The sequence below is a fragment of the Lonchura striata genome, chromosome 7 (assembly GCF_050655825.1).
Source record: "Lonchura striata isolate lonStrDom1 chromosome 7, ASM5065582v1, whole genome shotgun sequence".
Taxonomy (NCBI): domain Eukaryota; kingdom Metazoa; phylum Chordata; class Aves; order Passeriformes; family Estrildidae; genus Lonchura; species Lonchura striata.
The window spans coordinates 19,128,108-19,140,417 of NC_140709.1; the positions used below are offsets into that span (position 1 = coordinate 19,128,108).

Sequence of the window (12,310 nt, forward strand, 5' to 3'; positions counted from 1 at the left end):
GAAGCACTCACAGCTGTAATTTGCCATTTTAGTCTAAATGAAAGGAATACATTTTGCTCTCATTGAACCACATAACCTCATTGACTTCAGTGAAACAAGGAGCACGAGAACGAGTCAAGCCTAAGTGCAATTACAGTATATACACAGAACGCTGTATGTGCTATTTACAATGTGATGACATTTTGGAGTGAAAGGTAAAGCTGATCCTGCTACATTAGAACAACAAGATAATTTCATCAAAGGAGCAGCAGTAACATATGATGTGTTACTGAGTTCTACTTTAGTGTTTTTCATTTGTTAGCATTTTAATTTGGTACTGAACAAAACTAACGAGTTCACAAAAAAAATTAACATTACCACAGTGCTGTGCTGCAAGGTAAAAAGATAGCCACAGCAAAGTAAAGTTCTCCTGTTTAATTTAATTCAGGGAATGGAAAAGGAAATCTTATGACCCTTCTTTGAAATGTTTTCTATATAGGGAGAACACATAAAGGCATGCTATATAATTAACCAATAAACCAGTGTTTCAAGGCAAACATTAGAATACTAAATAATGAGTACAATTTAGGTTTGTTGTAACTCCAGTGAATGGATATAACTGCTCCAATCTCTGCAGGCAACATTTAGAAGTTGAATTTTCACATCCCCACACCCATGTCCTGAAGAACATGCTCAGCAGCCACCTCACCTCCTCTTCACCCAGCCCTCAGTCCTGTTCTGCCTTAACAGCTTATCATGGGTCACATGCATATCAAAGCAGTCATGATACAATGGCTTCATAAAATCACCCAGAATTCACAAGTTGCATCTTTAAAAAGTCCCCAACTGCCAGGCAATAGTATAAATGTATAAAAATATCCACGTAGGCATTTTGCATGATAGGTCAGCAACAGAAAATTACAGTGATTACAAATAATGAAGTCTCTGTCAGGCTTCAGGGATGGAAAAACTGAAAGACACTTAAAGAGGACATCCCTCTGCCTTCCCCACACAGACATCTATTTACTGGTCCCAGTCTGACAGTGAGGAGAGGCAAGGAAGTAGCTGCTTCACCCACCACACCCCTCAGACGTGAAGAGCCCTTTGGCCATCAAACTTTAGGAGGGGTTCAAAGCAAACACAACTTTTGCTCTGTGAGCCAACAGCAGTGGTGTAGAAGGCAGCTACAAACTTGAGAGTTCCTGCTGCTCCAGCATGCACAAGGCAAGTCCTGTAATCAGGGGTCTACAGCTTTGGGGAATGCGTCCTTTGCCTATCCTACGTCACTGATGCAAATCCTCATGGTGATTGGATTGATTTGTTCTCTTCTCTATGCTTTCTATTAAACCATTTTTGCAAAGGATTAAAAACAGCTCCAGTAAGGCTCCAATGATAATGTGAAACAAACATTTAATGTGTTTCAGATAATATATGCAGAATTTAGACCCATTTTCCTTAGACAGAATTGAGAGGAATAAAGCAGGTAACAGTAAGGACGAGTCAGCCTGAAGATACAGCCTCAACTGGCTAAAGTAAATAAGCTTTCCATGTCCATAATCTGTGCTGGAGCCACGTGGTCGTGGCTGGCCACGAAGTAGAAACAGAAGACCAGATCTGTCTGAGAAACATGAAACAGACACTATAGCTTCCACAAGTGTCCAGTTTTGTAGCACAGATTTACGTCCTGAAAAGCAATGACACATTTTTACTGGCAAGTTAGCCATATCCTCCTTTCACTCCATTCTGCAAAATTACCTGGCCATGAATAGCAAGATAAAGATTTTTTAAATCTTAAAACTTTGAAAATATGAGAAGTTACATCTCAAGCCTGGATTTAAATAATTTTGTATGCTGAAATTATTTCTTTATCAGAAGGTCTTAAAAAGCCACTCTACCTGGTGGCTTAGTGGCTTGGGATATTTGGTGAGGACTGCTCATTGAATTTTGTTCCAGCAGAGATCTGATTGTTTTTGAGGTGCAAAAACAGGTTGCAGTTTGTTAAAGTGGGTCTCCAATTTTGGGAAGATAAATATTGTTCTATCCCCATTTGACAAATACAGAAAACATCACCAGCACAATTTTGGGAAGAGTGTAGAATGCCTTGGCATTGCTCTTTCCAAATTCATGACCAAATTTCAAAAGTGATCAAAAAAATTGTAGGAGAAGATGTGTGTCAATTCAATCACTACAGCTGACTACAAATGCATGATAAATTACATTACATGTTTTCCCAGACTAGCTTTAAAATCCTGAACTGATTGGATGTAATCTATGATTGCAATAACAACATGAGCATCATCAGAGAAGTGTATTCCACAAAACTGAAAGGTTTAAATAGCACAGCTACTCATAGAATTTGTACTACTTCATTTGGCAATCTGTGTGCAGATTTGTCACTTGTTCAGCTGTTCCTAATAGGGTCATTTCTATAGCAGGCCTATGGTGGCTTATGCTCCAGGATGATACAAAGCAATAGCACTCTAAAAACATTTCACAGTACAAAACCACTGCACAGAGTGATTCACTTGCAATGTGAGATGATTGCATAGTCTGCTCTGAAAACCTCAATTTGACTTCTGTTGATATGCCTTGGCTTTCCAAGTGCTTAAACTCATTTATAGGATGGAAGATGTTATCTGGTCTGTCATTAACGTTCTGGAGAGGACAGAACTTCTTTTCTCTTTAATCATCATCCTGAAGTTACAAAATTGTTTTTTTCAAACTAGCTTAAGTTTGAGATTCTAACCCAAAACTTGATGAGAAAAATGTCAGTGCTCTGTTTAGACATGACAAGAAAACCTGAAAGCTAGGGAACATTGAATAAATGTCCTATGACACCTGCCCTATGTGGCAGGTCACCAAATTAATAGCACACAGCAATTAAAACCAATGAGACTTTTAGCTGGTGACATCTTCCCTTGACCCCCTAACAACTTTCGGTGCTTAACTTCACAGGGCTGGATAAGCAAGAATCTAATACAAAGAGAACTTTTAGATCAAAATAGAAAATTTGAAATAAAATGCTCTACAGTAAGTACTGGAGATATATTTGCATTAAAAGCATTTATGAACAATTATTTCAACTATTTATATCCTGTACTAGCTGCTGGCATCTTATTAAATCAGATCCTATTAAGTTATATCCCCGAATTTAAAAGCTCATGGCATAATGAAAAAAACCAAAGCCCACCAAAGCAAATTACATAAAACTATAAGTAGAGAGGAAAATATGCAAAGTAGAAGGATAATGGAAACTAATTAGTGTATTTTCTAAGTTTGCAGAGAGAGGTAGCACTGTTTGTGAGATGATTTTATATAGCAGACAAAAGAACAGATGTGATTTTACGTACACAAGACTAGCGAGGCCTGAAAATGAAGCCATAGACTTCAGCCTAAAGGCAGCTTGCAAATAAATCTCTATGTTTAAATTAATTATGGTAATCATTTATTAAATTTGAAAGAAAAAGCACCTTTGGAGAAGAAAGTAGTATTAGCAAAAATGGAGATGATTAGCTCCTGTGGGATAAGCTTGACAGATAATTAATTAATTATTATTCTTGAAACATTGAGGGTGTCCTGCACAGAAAACTGCAATGTGTCATTTAAAAAGTATCTATTGAATACATTATTTGTATCCAAGAGTACTGAGAAATTTCTTTTCCAAACTCTTCTTACATGAAATGATGATGTTAGATGAAGCTGTATCTCATATTCTCTTCTGTAAGAACTTTCTAATTGCAACAGTAGCAAGAACCAGAATGTTACTAAAAGGCAGGAAGAGGGATCTTTGGAAAAATTATTTCACTATATGACCCACTGGAAGGAGAAATTACAGTTTAAATACACTCAGCATCTAGTTAATTTGATTGCTGTTTTCTACCAATGTAAAAGTCAAATACATTATGTTCCTGTTAATGAACTCACTTGAAACAGATTGGGTCAAAATACAGATATTTATACACCACAGACCACTGAGACTATATCTCAGGATTTGTTATTATTTAAAGTTTTGCAAGCAACTTTCAAAATGAAGTGTTCCCTGAGACACAAATATTAATTTCCTTTGATACAGAGATTTTTTTCCCCTATTTTTTTTCTCTTAAAAAAAAAGGAATTAATAGATTTTTGGAACAAAAGTATATTGGACAATAGGTCTGCCACAATAAAGGAGTGGAAGAGAAGATACAGCAAAGCAAAAATGGTGTACCAAAGAGCTTCCTGAAAATGTCAGTGTCTCATTTGAACCCATATTAGTCACAGAAGCAAAGTTCAAGATGATTCCAATGAGAGTTGTGTCTAATAAGGATAATGAGAACATAACTGTCTGTGAATAAGAAATACTCCTCCTTTTAAATAAGTGCCTGATATCAAAGCATTTAAGAGCAAAATGAGATTTTCTGTCAATGTTTTAAAAGAATTCTAAATCTAAAACTATATCTATCAACTTAAGCAATGTTCTGTTCATCTTATCTTCAAGCTCTGTTATTAAGAAACCAAACAAAAGACAATTTTGATCAGGATTGCCTGATTACTTTGATTTTACATTTTTAAATATAAATCTTTGAAGTCTACATTCAAATTTCCAAGTTTTATTGATATTCGTTTTTGAAAAGTGGAGGAAAAATAATTCCCAGAAAGATAACTTTTCCAAGAGAAACATAAAATAAGTGATGATAAGGCTTTCATTCTCATTCCAGTGGCTCTGATCCTCCTTGAACGCTTCCTGAGCTTACCAGTGCCAAGGAGACCATATTAGGAGTATTTCATTTTAAGTGTCTGGATATAGCAACAATAATTCATAATTGCCCATAATGAACAGGCACTTCTGCTAGCATCAGAGGTTGAAGGACACAATGTTTCCTGGTGGTGTGGCTTGGGGGAAGCTGGAGAATGCCACAAAACTCATGGAAACACAATGACTGTTCATAGAAGCAGTCAACTTCAGCACATACAATGTCTAGTTTTTCAAACCATATGCTAAACATGTGCAGCTAAGTCCATATAATTGCCTGAATTTACTCTCTTATATCAGTCTCCAACATGGAAACATAAGAGTTTTTTGGGTTAGAAGACACCTTAAAGATCATTTAGGTCCAGCTTAGTGTAGTTTGAGAATTCTGTCAAGGATTACATCTTTCAAAATCTATATGGTATTTAGCATGGTTATTATTGAAAACAAGTAAGCAAAATAAAATGTTTTTATGAGCTGGGTTTTTTAAATTTACTTTTCAAGTAAATGGAAATAATTTGTTAATTCAGAACTTGGACAAACTGGTCCCTCCAACTACGCTAGAGAAATCTGAAAGGGGAATTTCTGGTATAGAAGTGAAAGGCAAGAACCTTGGCTGTATGACTGACAAAATGATCAAGGCTTCTACTTTTCATAATGTAGAAATTGGCAGCATCATCAGTGTTAGATCACCAATGTGGGTGATCTTCTGACAGACAAATAGTATTGTCATGAGCAAGTGCACTAGGCAACTGCTGGGGACATTTCTTTTGATATTTTCAGCAGAATCCGTAATATCTGGAACTGTCATTTGTCAGGGGGTGTTTAGGCTTCCTTTAAAGCCATTATACTTCTAATGCTAACCTGATGGTGCCAAGAACCATTTCCACAAAATGTTTTATTCAACAAGACGTAAGAGAGCAGTTTGTCAGATGTGCTTCCTGTCATTCTCTAGTATGCCAGATCTTTCGATATTTAGCAGAAAAGCTAAAAGTAAGGATGAGGGTCAACAAAATGTAAGGAATAGAAAACTTTTTATTCCACTTTTCCTGTTTTCATGTTGTTCATCAAAACCACAATTTAAAAATCTCTCACTACTTATTCAGCACTACTTATGCACTTTTTGTGATCTCAAATTTTTGAAGGAAATCCTGTACGTCAGAAGACAAAACCAAATATTTAGAAGTTTGAAGGTCAGATGAGGGTCTTATTTCTGAGCATGCAATAGTGAGTTGTAAATCTTAAGTGAACAGGCACTCTTTCTCCATTTATATGGTGCTTACATTTCTAATGACAATATGAAAAAAAAATATATATTTATTTATTTCAAAGCCTTTAAAATTATTACTTTTAAAAATTAAACTAAAATTTTCCATATCTACACATTCAAATCTAAATTAATATAATACTGAGGGATCCATTTATATAAAAATCCTGATCATTAGTTTTATCTATAAGCAATGTCCTCATTAAGGAAGATGTAGATATTTAGCTAGAAAATTAAAGAAAATGTTACAGTTGCACTGAACAACTATTGCAACTATCTAATGGCTCTAATATTGGACTGTACATGTTTATTTTTACAAACATCTCAGCATCTCCACTACTGACACCACCTATCACAAAGAGCCATTTCATCACAAACATTTTTCTTTCCACTGCGGACTAGATCCAGCAGCTGACATGCAGGAGCTGCAGATGCAGTGCCTGCTGCAGCTTGGAGTCTCTCAGGAGTATCTGAGACTCACTTTATCCTTACTATGTCAAGTTTATTTCTTTGCTGCTTGTAAAGCATATCAAAAAACACAAAACAGTTGACTTGTATGTAAGAACATCAGAAGTCCAATGACATTTAAGAATTTTTCTTTGCCTTGCCAGTCTGGTTTTTATCTTTTTTTTCCAATGCGGAGTCAAGACTCTAGAAGTTGTATTTAATTTTAAAATAATTGTGTTTATATTAAAATGCTTGAGAACACTAGAAATTTGATCTAGGCACAGGCCAGTTCCTATCTGCTATTTCCTCTTAAGTTTAGCTCCTGTGACAACAAAAGAAGGCAGCATCCTGCCCCTAAAAAAGGTGTTACAGAAGCAATAAGCAGACATGCTGGACATGGACAAGGCTTAGGGTGGTGAAGAGACAGAGGTGATAATGAGAATTCTAAAAGTAGCAACAGAAATAAATGCCCAGTCACTTGGGCATTGAAAAGCACAGGTCCTCTTTTTGAGGCAGCCACCACTTCTTTCAGTATTTACTAGACATAATAAAGTAAAGAGGGAATATAAAATTCCGATCTGGTATTTAAAATTCCAAAAGCCTGACCAGCTCTTTAAATGTTATCACATGCTAAAATAGGAAAAGCCAGATGCTACATTTATAAAGTCAACGTGCTACATCTTCTCAAAATCCAAGGGCTGCCATGGCTAAATCTAGTCTGTTTGGATAATTAATCAGTTAAACAGTTAACCTTTACCAGAGAAATAAAGCAGTGCATGGTGTGAGATACAAACAGCCATGCATTGCCCAGGCCAATTATAGACACCAGAGGCAGAAAAGCAGGCATCAGCAGGACTTTGAAATGATCCTTGGTAAATTAGCCTTTCCTTGGAACACATTCTAGATTTTTCATGTTTGGAGTCTACAGCTATAGCTACTGATCTGCAGTTAACTAGGCTGCTATGTATGGGGCAAGACAGTATACAACTCTTTCTTCCCAGTGTATCTATCAAACAAATCTAGGCTATATTCAAAATACTTTAAAAAATAAATAATAAGCCAGCCAAACCAGAGGCCTAAACACATACTAGAAACACATTGTGGAGCCATTTCAGAAGTATTTGTTACTATCTTGGATGTCCTTCAAGGAGACTAAGCAACAAAAAGCTTGCAAATGCCATAAGACCCATCCCACTAGAGATGAAAGATAACAGCAACAACAGTAGCACAAGAAGCTTGACACTCATTTATAAATTTTAAAGTCAAAACTGTATCTGGAAGCTATATCTGTGTGTGCACATAATCCTGGAGCAGAGAGAATGAATGAGCAGCAAAAAGGAAGAATCTCTCCTCAAGCAACAGCTGACAACAGGGTTTGTGTAAATGCTATTAATACTGAGAGGCCCAGACAGACTTCAATAACCTCACAGAAGTAAGAGGAAAGACAACCATGCTTGGCAAAAACCCCTCTCTTAAGCCACCCGGACAGCCCTGCGCTCCAAGCTGCATGCAAGCTGTCCTAGCTCAGCAACAGATGCTGAACCTGGGCTGGCTTGCTCCCTGAAGGTCTTTTCTTATGCACTGGGTGGGATACAGAAAATAAAATCGTTCAGGCAAACCCTCAGGCAAAGTCTTTGCTGTAACAGAAGACTCCAGATGACATTGTCAGGAATGTGCTGCAAACCAAACACCTCTTGCCAAATGCAATGCCTATAATTAAATGCACCATTTAAACAGAAAGCAGAGCAGCAAAGAGATGCATGCTCACTTTTAGCTGGCTGAGACTACTTCTGCAATCACCTTGTTCTTACTCATCAAGTCATTAAATTGCTTAATATCCACTGGACATCAAGGAGAAGCTTCCATCAAGCAGGAGAGCAGAAAGTGTATTATTAGGCTGCATATATCACAATTACACAAACACTTTATGAGACTTCTACCACACGTTGCCCTTGAAATTTTCAGATCATTTCAAAGAATGAAAAAAACATTGAAAAATGTGTTTAACTTACACATGGGTGTCCTACACTTGCAGAAGTCCATTTCCATGGACTCTCTTGGGTATTTTGTAGAAAGATACAGAACTAAATTCCCAGGCCTTAACACAGATGCTGCCCCAGAACCAACATGAGAGGTAAAATCATGAGGCACTGGCTCTGGCTCATTTTGAACCCCCCCACTGCCAGCTGTGGGAAGGACAGTCCAGGTGGGCATTCTTGGACTGGCCTCCAAAGCACCCCAGGTCTCCAGCCTCCATCTCTTTCAGACTGAATGACAACTGGGCAAGTGAGAATACCATATTTAAAGCATGGATTTGGGACTGAAAAATCTTTTACTGAAGCATTGTAGCACCAAGATTCACCACTGCTCTGGGAAAGGAGTTATCCTGGTTTGCAGCTTATCAGACAATAGTGAGCACTGCCAACAGGAAAAAGCCAGGGACAAGCATTCACAGCTCCTATTAAGTTCAGTTGCAGTAACACTGCTGAATTTTGTATAAACCTTGTAACAAAGGGACAGTAACTACACTAATCAGAAATATTCTCCCTAGGCAAGAAAAAATGATTGAAATAACACACCACAGCAGGCTGTTACAGTCCTTTGGCCCTGACAATGCTGTATTGAAACAAAAAATCATAGTCCTTAAAAAAATTCTTTCATACCCTGACATTTAATCTCAGATGTCAATAGTAAAACTACAGCAAAATGAGTCTAATGGGCTCTGGTGGCACTCAAGATCAACTGCCAAACAAAGAATAAAGGCAGAACTGAAATGCCCACTACACTTATTTTGTGCACTTTCTATCACTTAAAGTTATAGCTAAACAATTTCTAAACAATGCTGCAAAAGGAACTTCACACAGCAGGTTTTTAAAAACTTAGAGATCCACCAACAGAGGTGATTTAATTGGTTTGCTATCTATTTTTCATATTGGTTTCTTGTGAGCACTGTATAATGCTTAATCCATCCTGCAGAAGATTGCTCAATCCCTCTGAAGGGCACTTTTTAAGCAGCAAGTGCCTAGGGGCACTGTTACTCAACAGGAGTCTAATTTATGAATGGCATTCAAGGATACAGATGCCAGCTGTATAAAGACAACTCCCTGCAATCTCTCCCTCCCCCCAGAACTTGAGATGCTAGAGCATGCTGAAATTTGAGACTTCTTCAGTGACTCTAGAGGTATACAGAAAAAGAGGTAGATGACTTAGAATACATAATCTTATATACTGACATGGAATACTGTGCTGCAGTCTCTGGCTTTGTGATACTGAGCAAATGTTTTTGTCTTCCATTTCACTTTATCTACAGGGGTGGCTGACAAATGACCTGCCTCTCAATCTAATATATCTACTTTTGGAAAATAGCAATGTTATTCTTGTTACTGCTGGTTTCATCATTTCTCAAATTAAAAGATTTTATGCCTAAACTTTTTGTTACTAGAGCAAGGCAACCTATTTTTCATGTATGATTCTATCTGATGGTTTTTCTTCCATATGTGCTAGATATAGATATAATTTACAGGTTATTTCCTGCCAGCCAGGATAATAATCTGTTATTACTTGAGGAAGAAAATACTTTTGGTGGTCCAAATGCAGTATACTGGGCATCTAAAGAGTGATTGTAGATTTTTGTCTGTTGTCATATCACTAAGACACTAAAAATGTCAGCCATGTTTCTTCCAAAGAGCCTAAATTGGAGAGCAAGTTTATTAATTCTTAGCTTGTCAAGTCACTTTTAAAAACTGATCTTGGGTTTCAGAGAACTTTTTCCTATATTTTGTAACTCATAGCAAAGCAATCTTCTTACGTGGATTTTTCATACACACTGTCACTCTGAAGTCTTTAATAAAATGTTATTCAACACCAACCCTGCCCTCTCCTGCTACAAGGGAGAGACTACTTGTAGTAGTTTATTAAAATGCAGCATATTGCCATATTAAAATTGCTTTTATGATCATAAATGCCAGTGCATTTATTTTAAGTCACCATTACTTTGGGCATCTTGGATTGCTGCAAGGTCAAGTGAACACCTAGAACAAGAACAGTTCACGTAAAATAAAGTTACACCTGAAAGATGACAAAGCAGATTGACTTCCTCACCTGTTTTGGTCACTAACCCTGCCTAGATGGGAAGTTTTCTCAAGTACAGTGATTAAATAGCATGTATGTGCTACTCTCAGGGGGTAACTTTGTTCCTAGAAGTGTTTAATCCCACTCAAAGACCTGACAGCCAGAAGGTGGATCTTTCTGCCACTGTGTTGCCCAGTGAAGGTGCAATTAATATCAGGTTTATTTTGAAAACATGTGTCAACAGAAGGACGGTGTACATATGAATCTGGCGAAAAACTGCACACTGTTTAGTAAAAAATCCTCTTCTTTAGCTCTGTTTATTATTATAACTTCGTTGAAGTGCATGAAATTTTTTAAAACTTAAAAAACTAAATTTGTTTCAAACCATAATGGTAAATAATTTGTGACACCAAGTAACTTCTTGCTTTTACTTTAGATGTATATAAAAAAAAAATCACAGGCAAACCCAAAGTATTATTATTTTAGCTGACCTGAGGGATTTAGCAATTTAGGTTTGAGATAGAGATTTTTAAAAAGGATTAGCTGCATATTGGCTCTTACCTTCCTACCAGTGGACACTTAAATCAACTTTTAGAGAGAAAACCATACCAAATTTTGTCACTCTCAAAACATTTGGACTAAACTTGTTAATAGCCTTGGCCCAATGACAAAAGTTTGACCCCACATGCAAGAACTATAGGAACCTGATGAGTAAGTGATTGATATGCTACCTTCAAAACTGCAGCTTGGGATTGCATTTGGCCACAATATTGTACAAACCTTGGCAAGCAACCAGCAGTCTATCCCTCGTTACACCATTTGGAGGAAAAAAACAACAGCAAAAAAGCCTCGGCACACACTCTGCTTTGGCAAAGACATGTGGGAGAACAGCCTACCTGAGCCAAGCTGTCTTTGGCTTTTAAGAAGAATCTGGCTGATTCAGAGGCTTGTGACAGCCTCTCACTATGTTTTCATTTTCTGTCAAAATGAGAAAATCGCATCCATCTTCAAAATAGCAGCACATTCTCAAATGCTATTCTATTCATGCCACTTAAAGCTGCTAGATGCTCGATCAGATTTCCTGTTAAAATCCAATTAGGTTTCCAGTTTAACTGCAGAGTGATCTAAGGAGAGTTAGAGGACCAATATATCACTTGTTATTATGAAAACAAAAAAAAATTTAAAGGGAAAGTATTTTTCTTAAGTCTTGACAAGTCCTTGAATTGTTTTCCAAAACTTTCCAGTAATCACTGAAATTTAAACATAAATATTTGATAGGCAAGCAAAAGCTTTTTGGTTTTTTACTTGTTTGCAATTGACGCAAGAGGAGGAAATAGCTGTGTGCTTGGTCTTACTCTTGTGTAAAGAAATCCTGGGGCTATTGCTACAGTTCCTAAAGGAATAAGGGGAGCCCTCAGCTCTCTAATATTAATTTAAGGCAGAAGTGTGGTCATTAAAACAGCTCTGCCTCATTTTGCCTCATCCTCCCATTTCAAAGTGAGGATGCCCCTCGGCTGTGCTGATCCAGGCTTTTGTGTGACCATGAGGCACATCTGACCAGGGAACTGATCAGACTAAAAATCATCATGAAGCATTTACAAATGCATGGATATTTTTGTGGCAGTGCCAGCTTACAGACACACTGGCTCTAGTTTCCCAGATGCAAAGAAATGTTTTCCATCTTGATCTCATGTAGGTTTTTTTATCAACTCCTGAAGCACTCATCTCCAAAGACAAGACACAAGCAGTTGAGAAGGAGAAAGATCAGCCCCTTTCTCACGCTCTCGCTTTCCCTGTTAAGGAGGAGACCTTTATCT

The 12,310-nt window shown here is 37.2% G+C and overlaps 1 protein-coding gene across 15 annotated transcripts in view; it reads left to right on the plus strand.

Annotated features, from left to right (window-relative positions):
- B3GALT1 (beta-1,3-galactosyltransferase 1) overlaps positions 1 to 12,310 on the plus strand; it is a 185,264-nt gene that overhangs the window by 153,111 nt on the left and 19,843 nt on the right. The window lies entirely within an intron of this gene.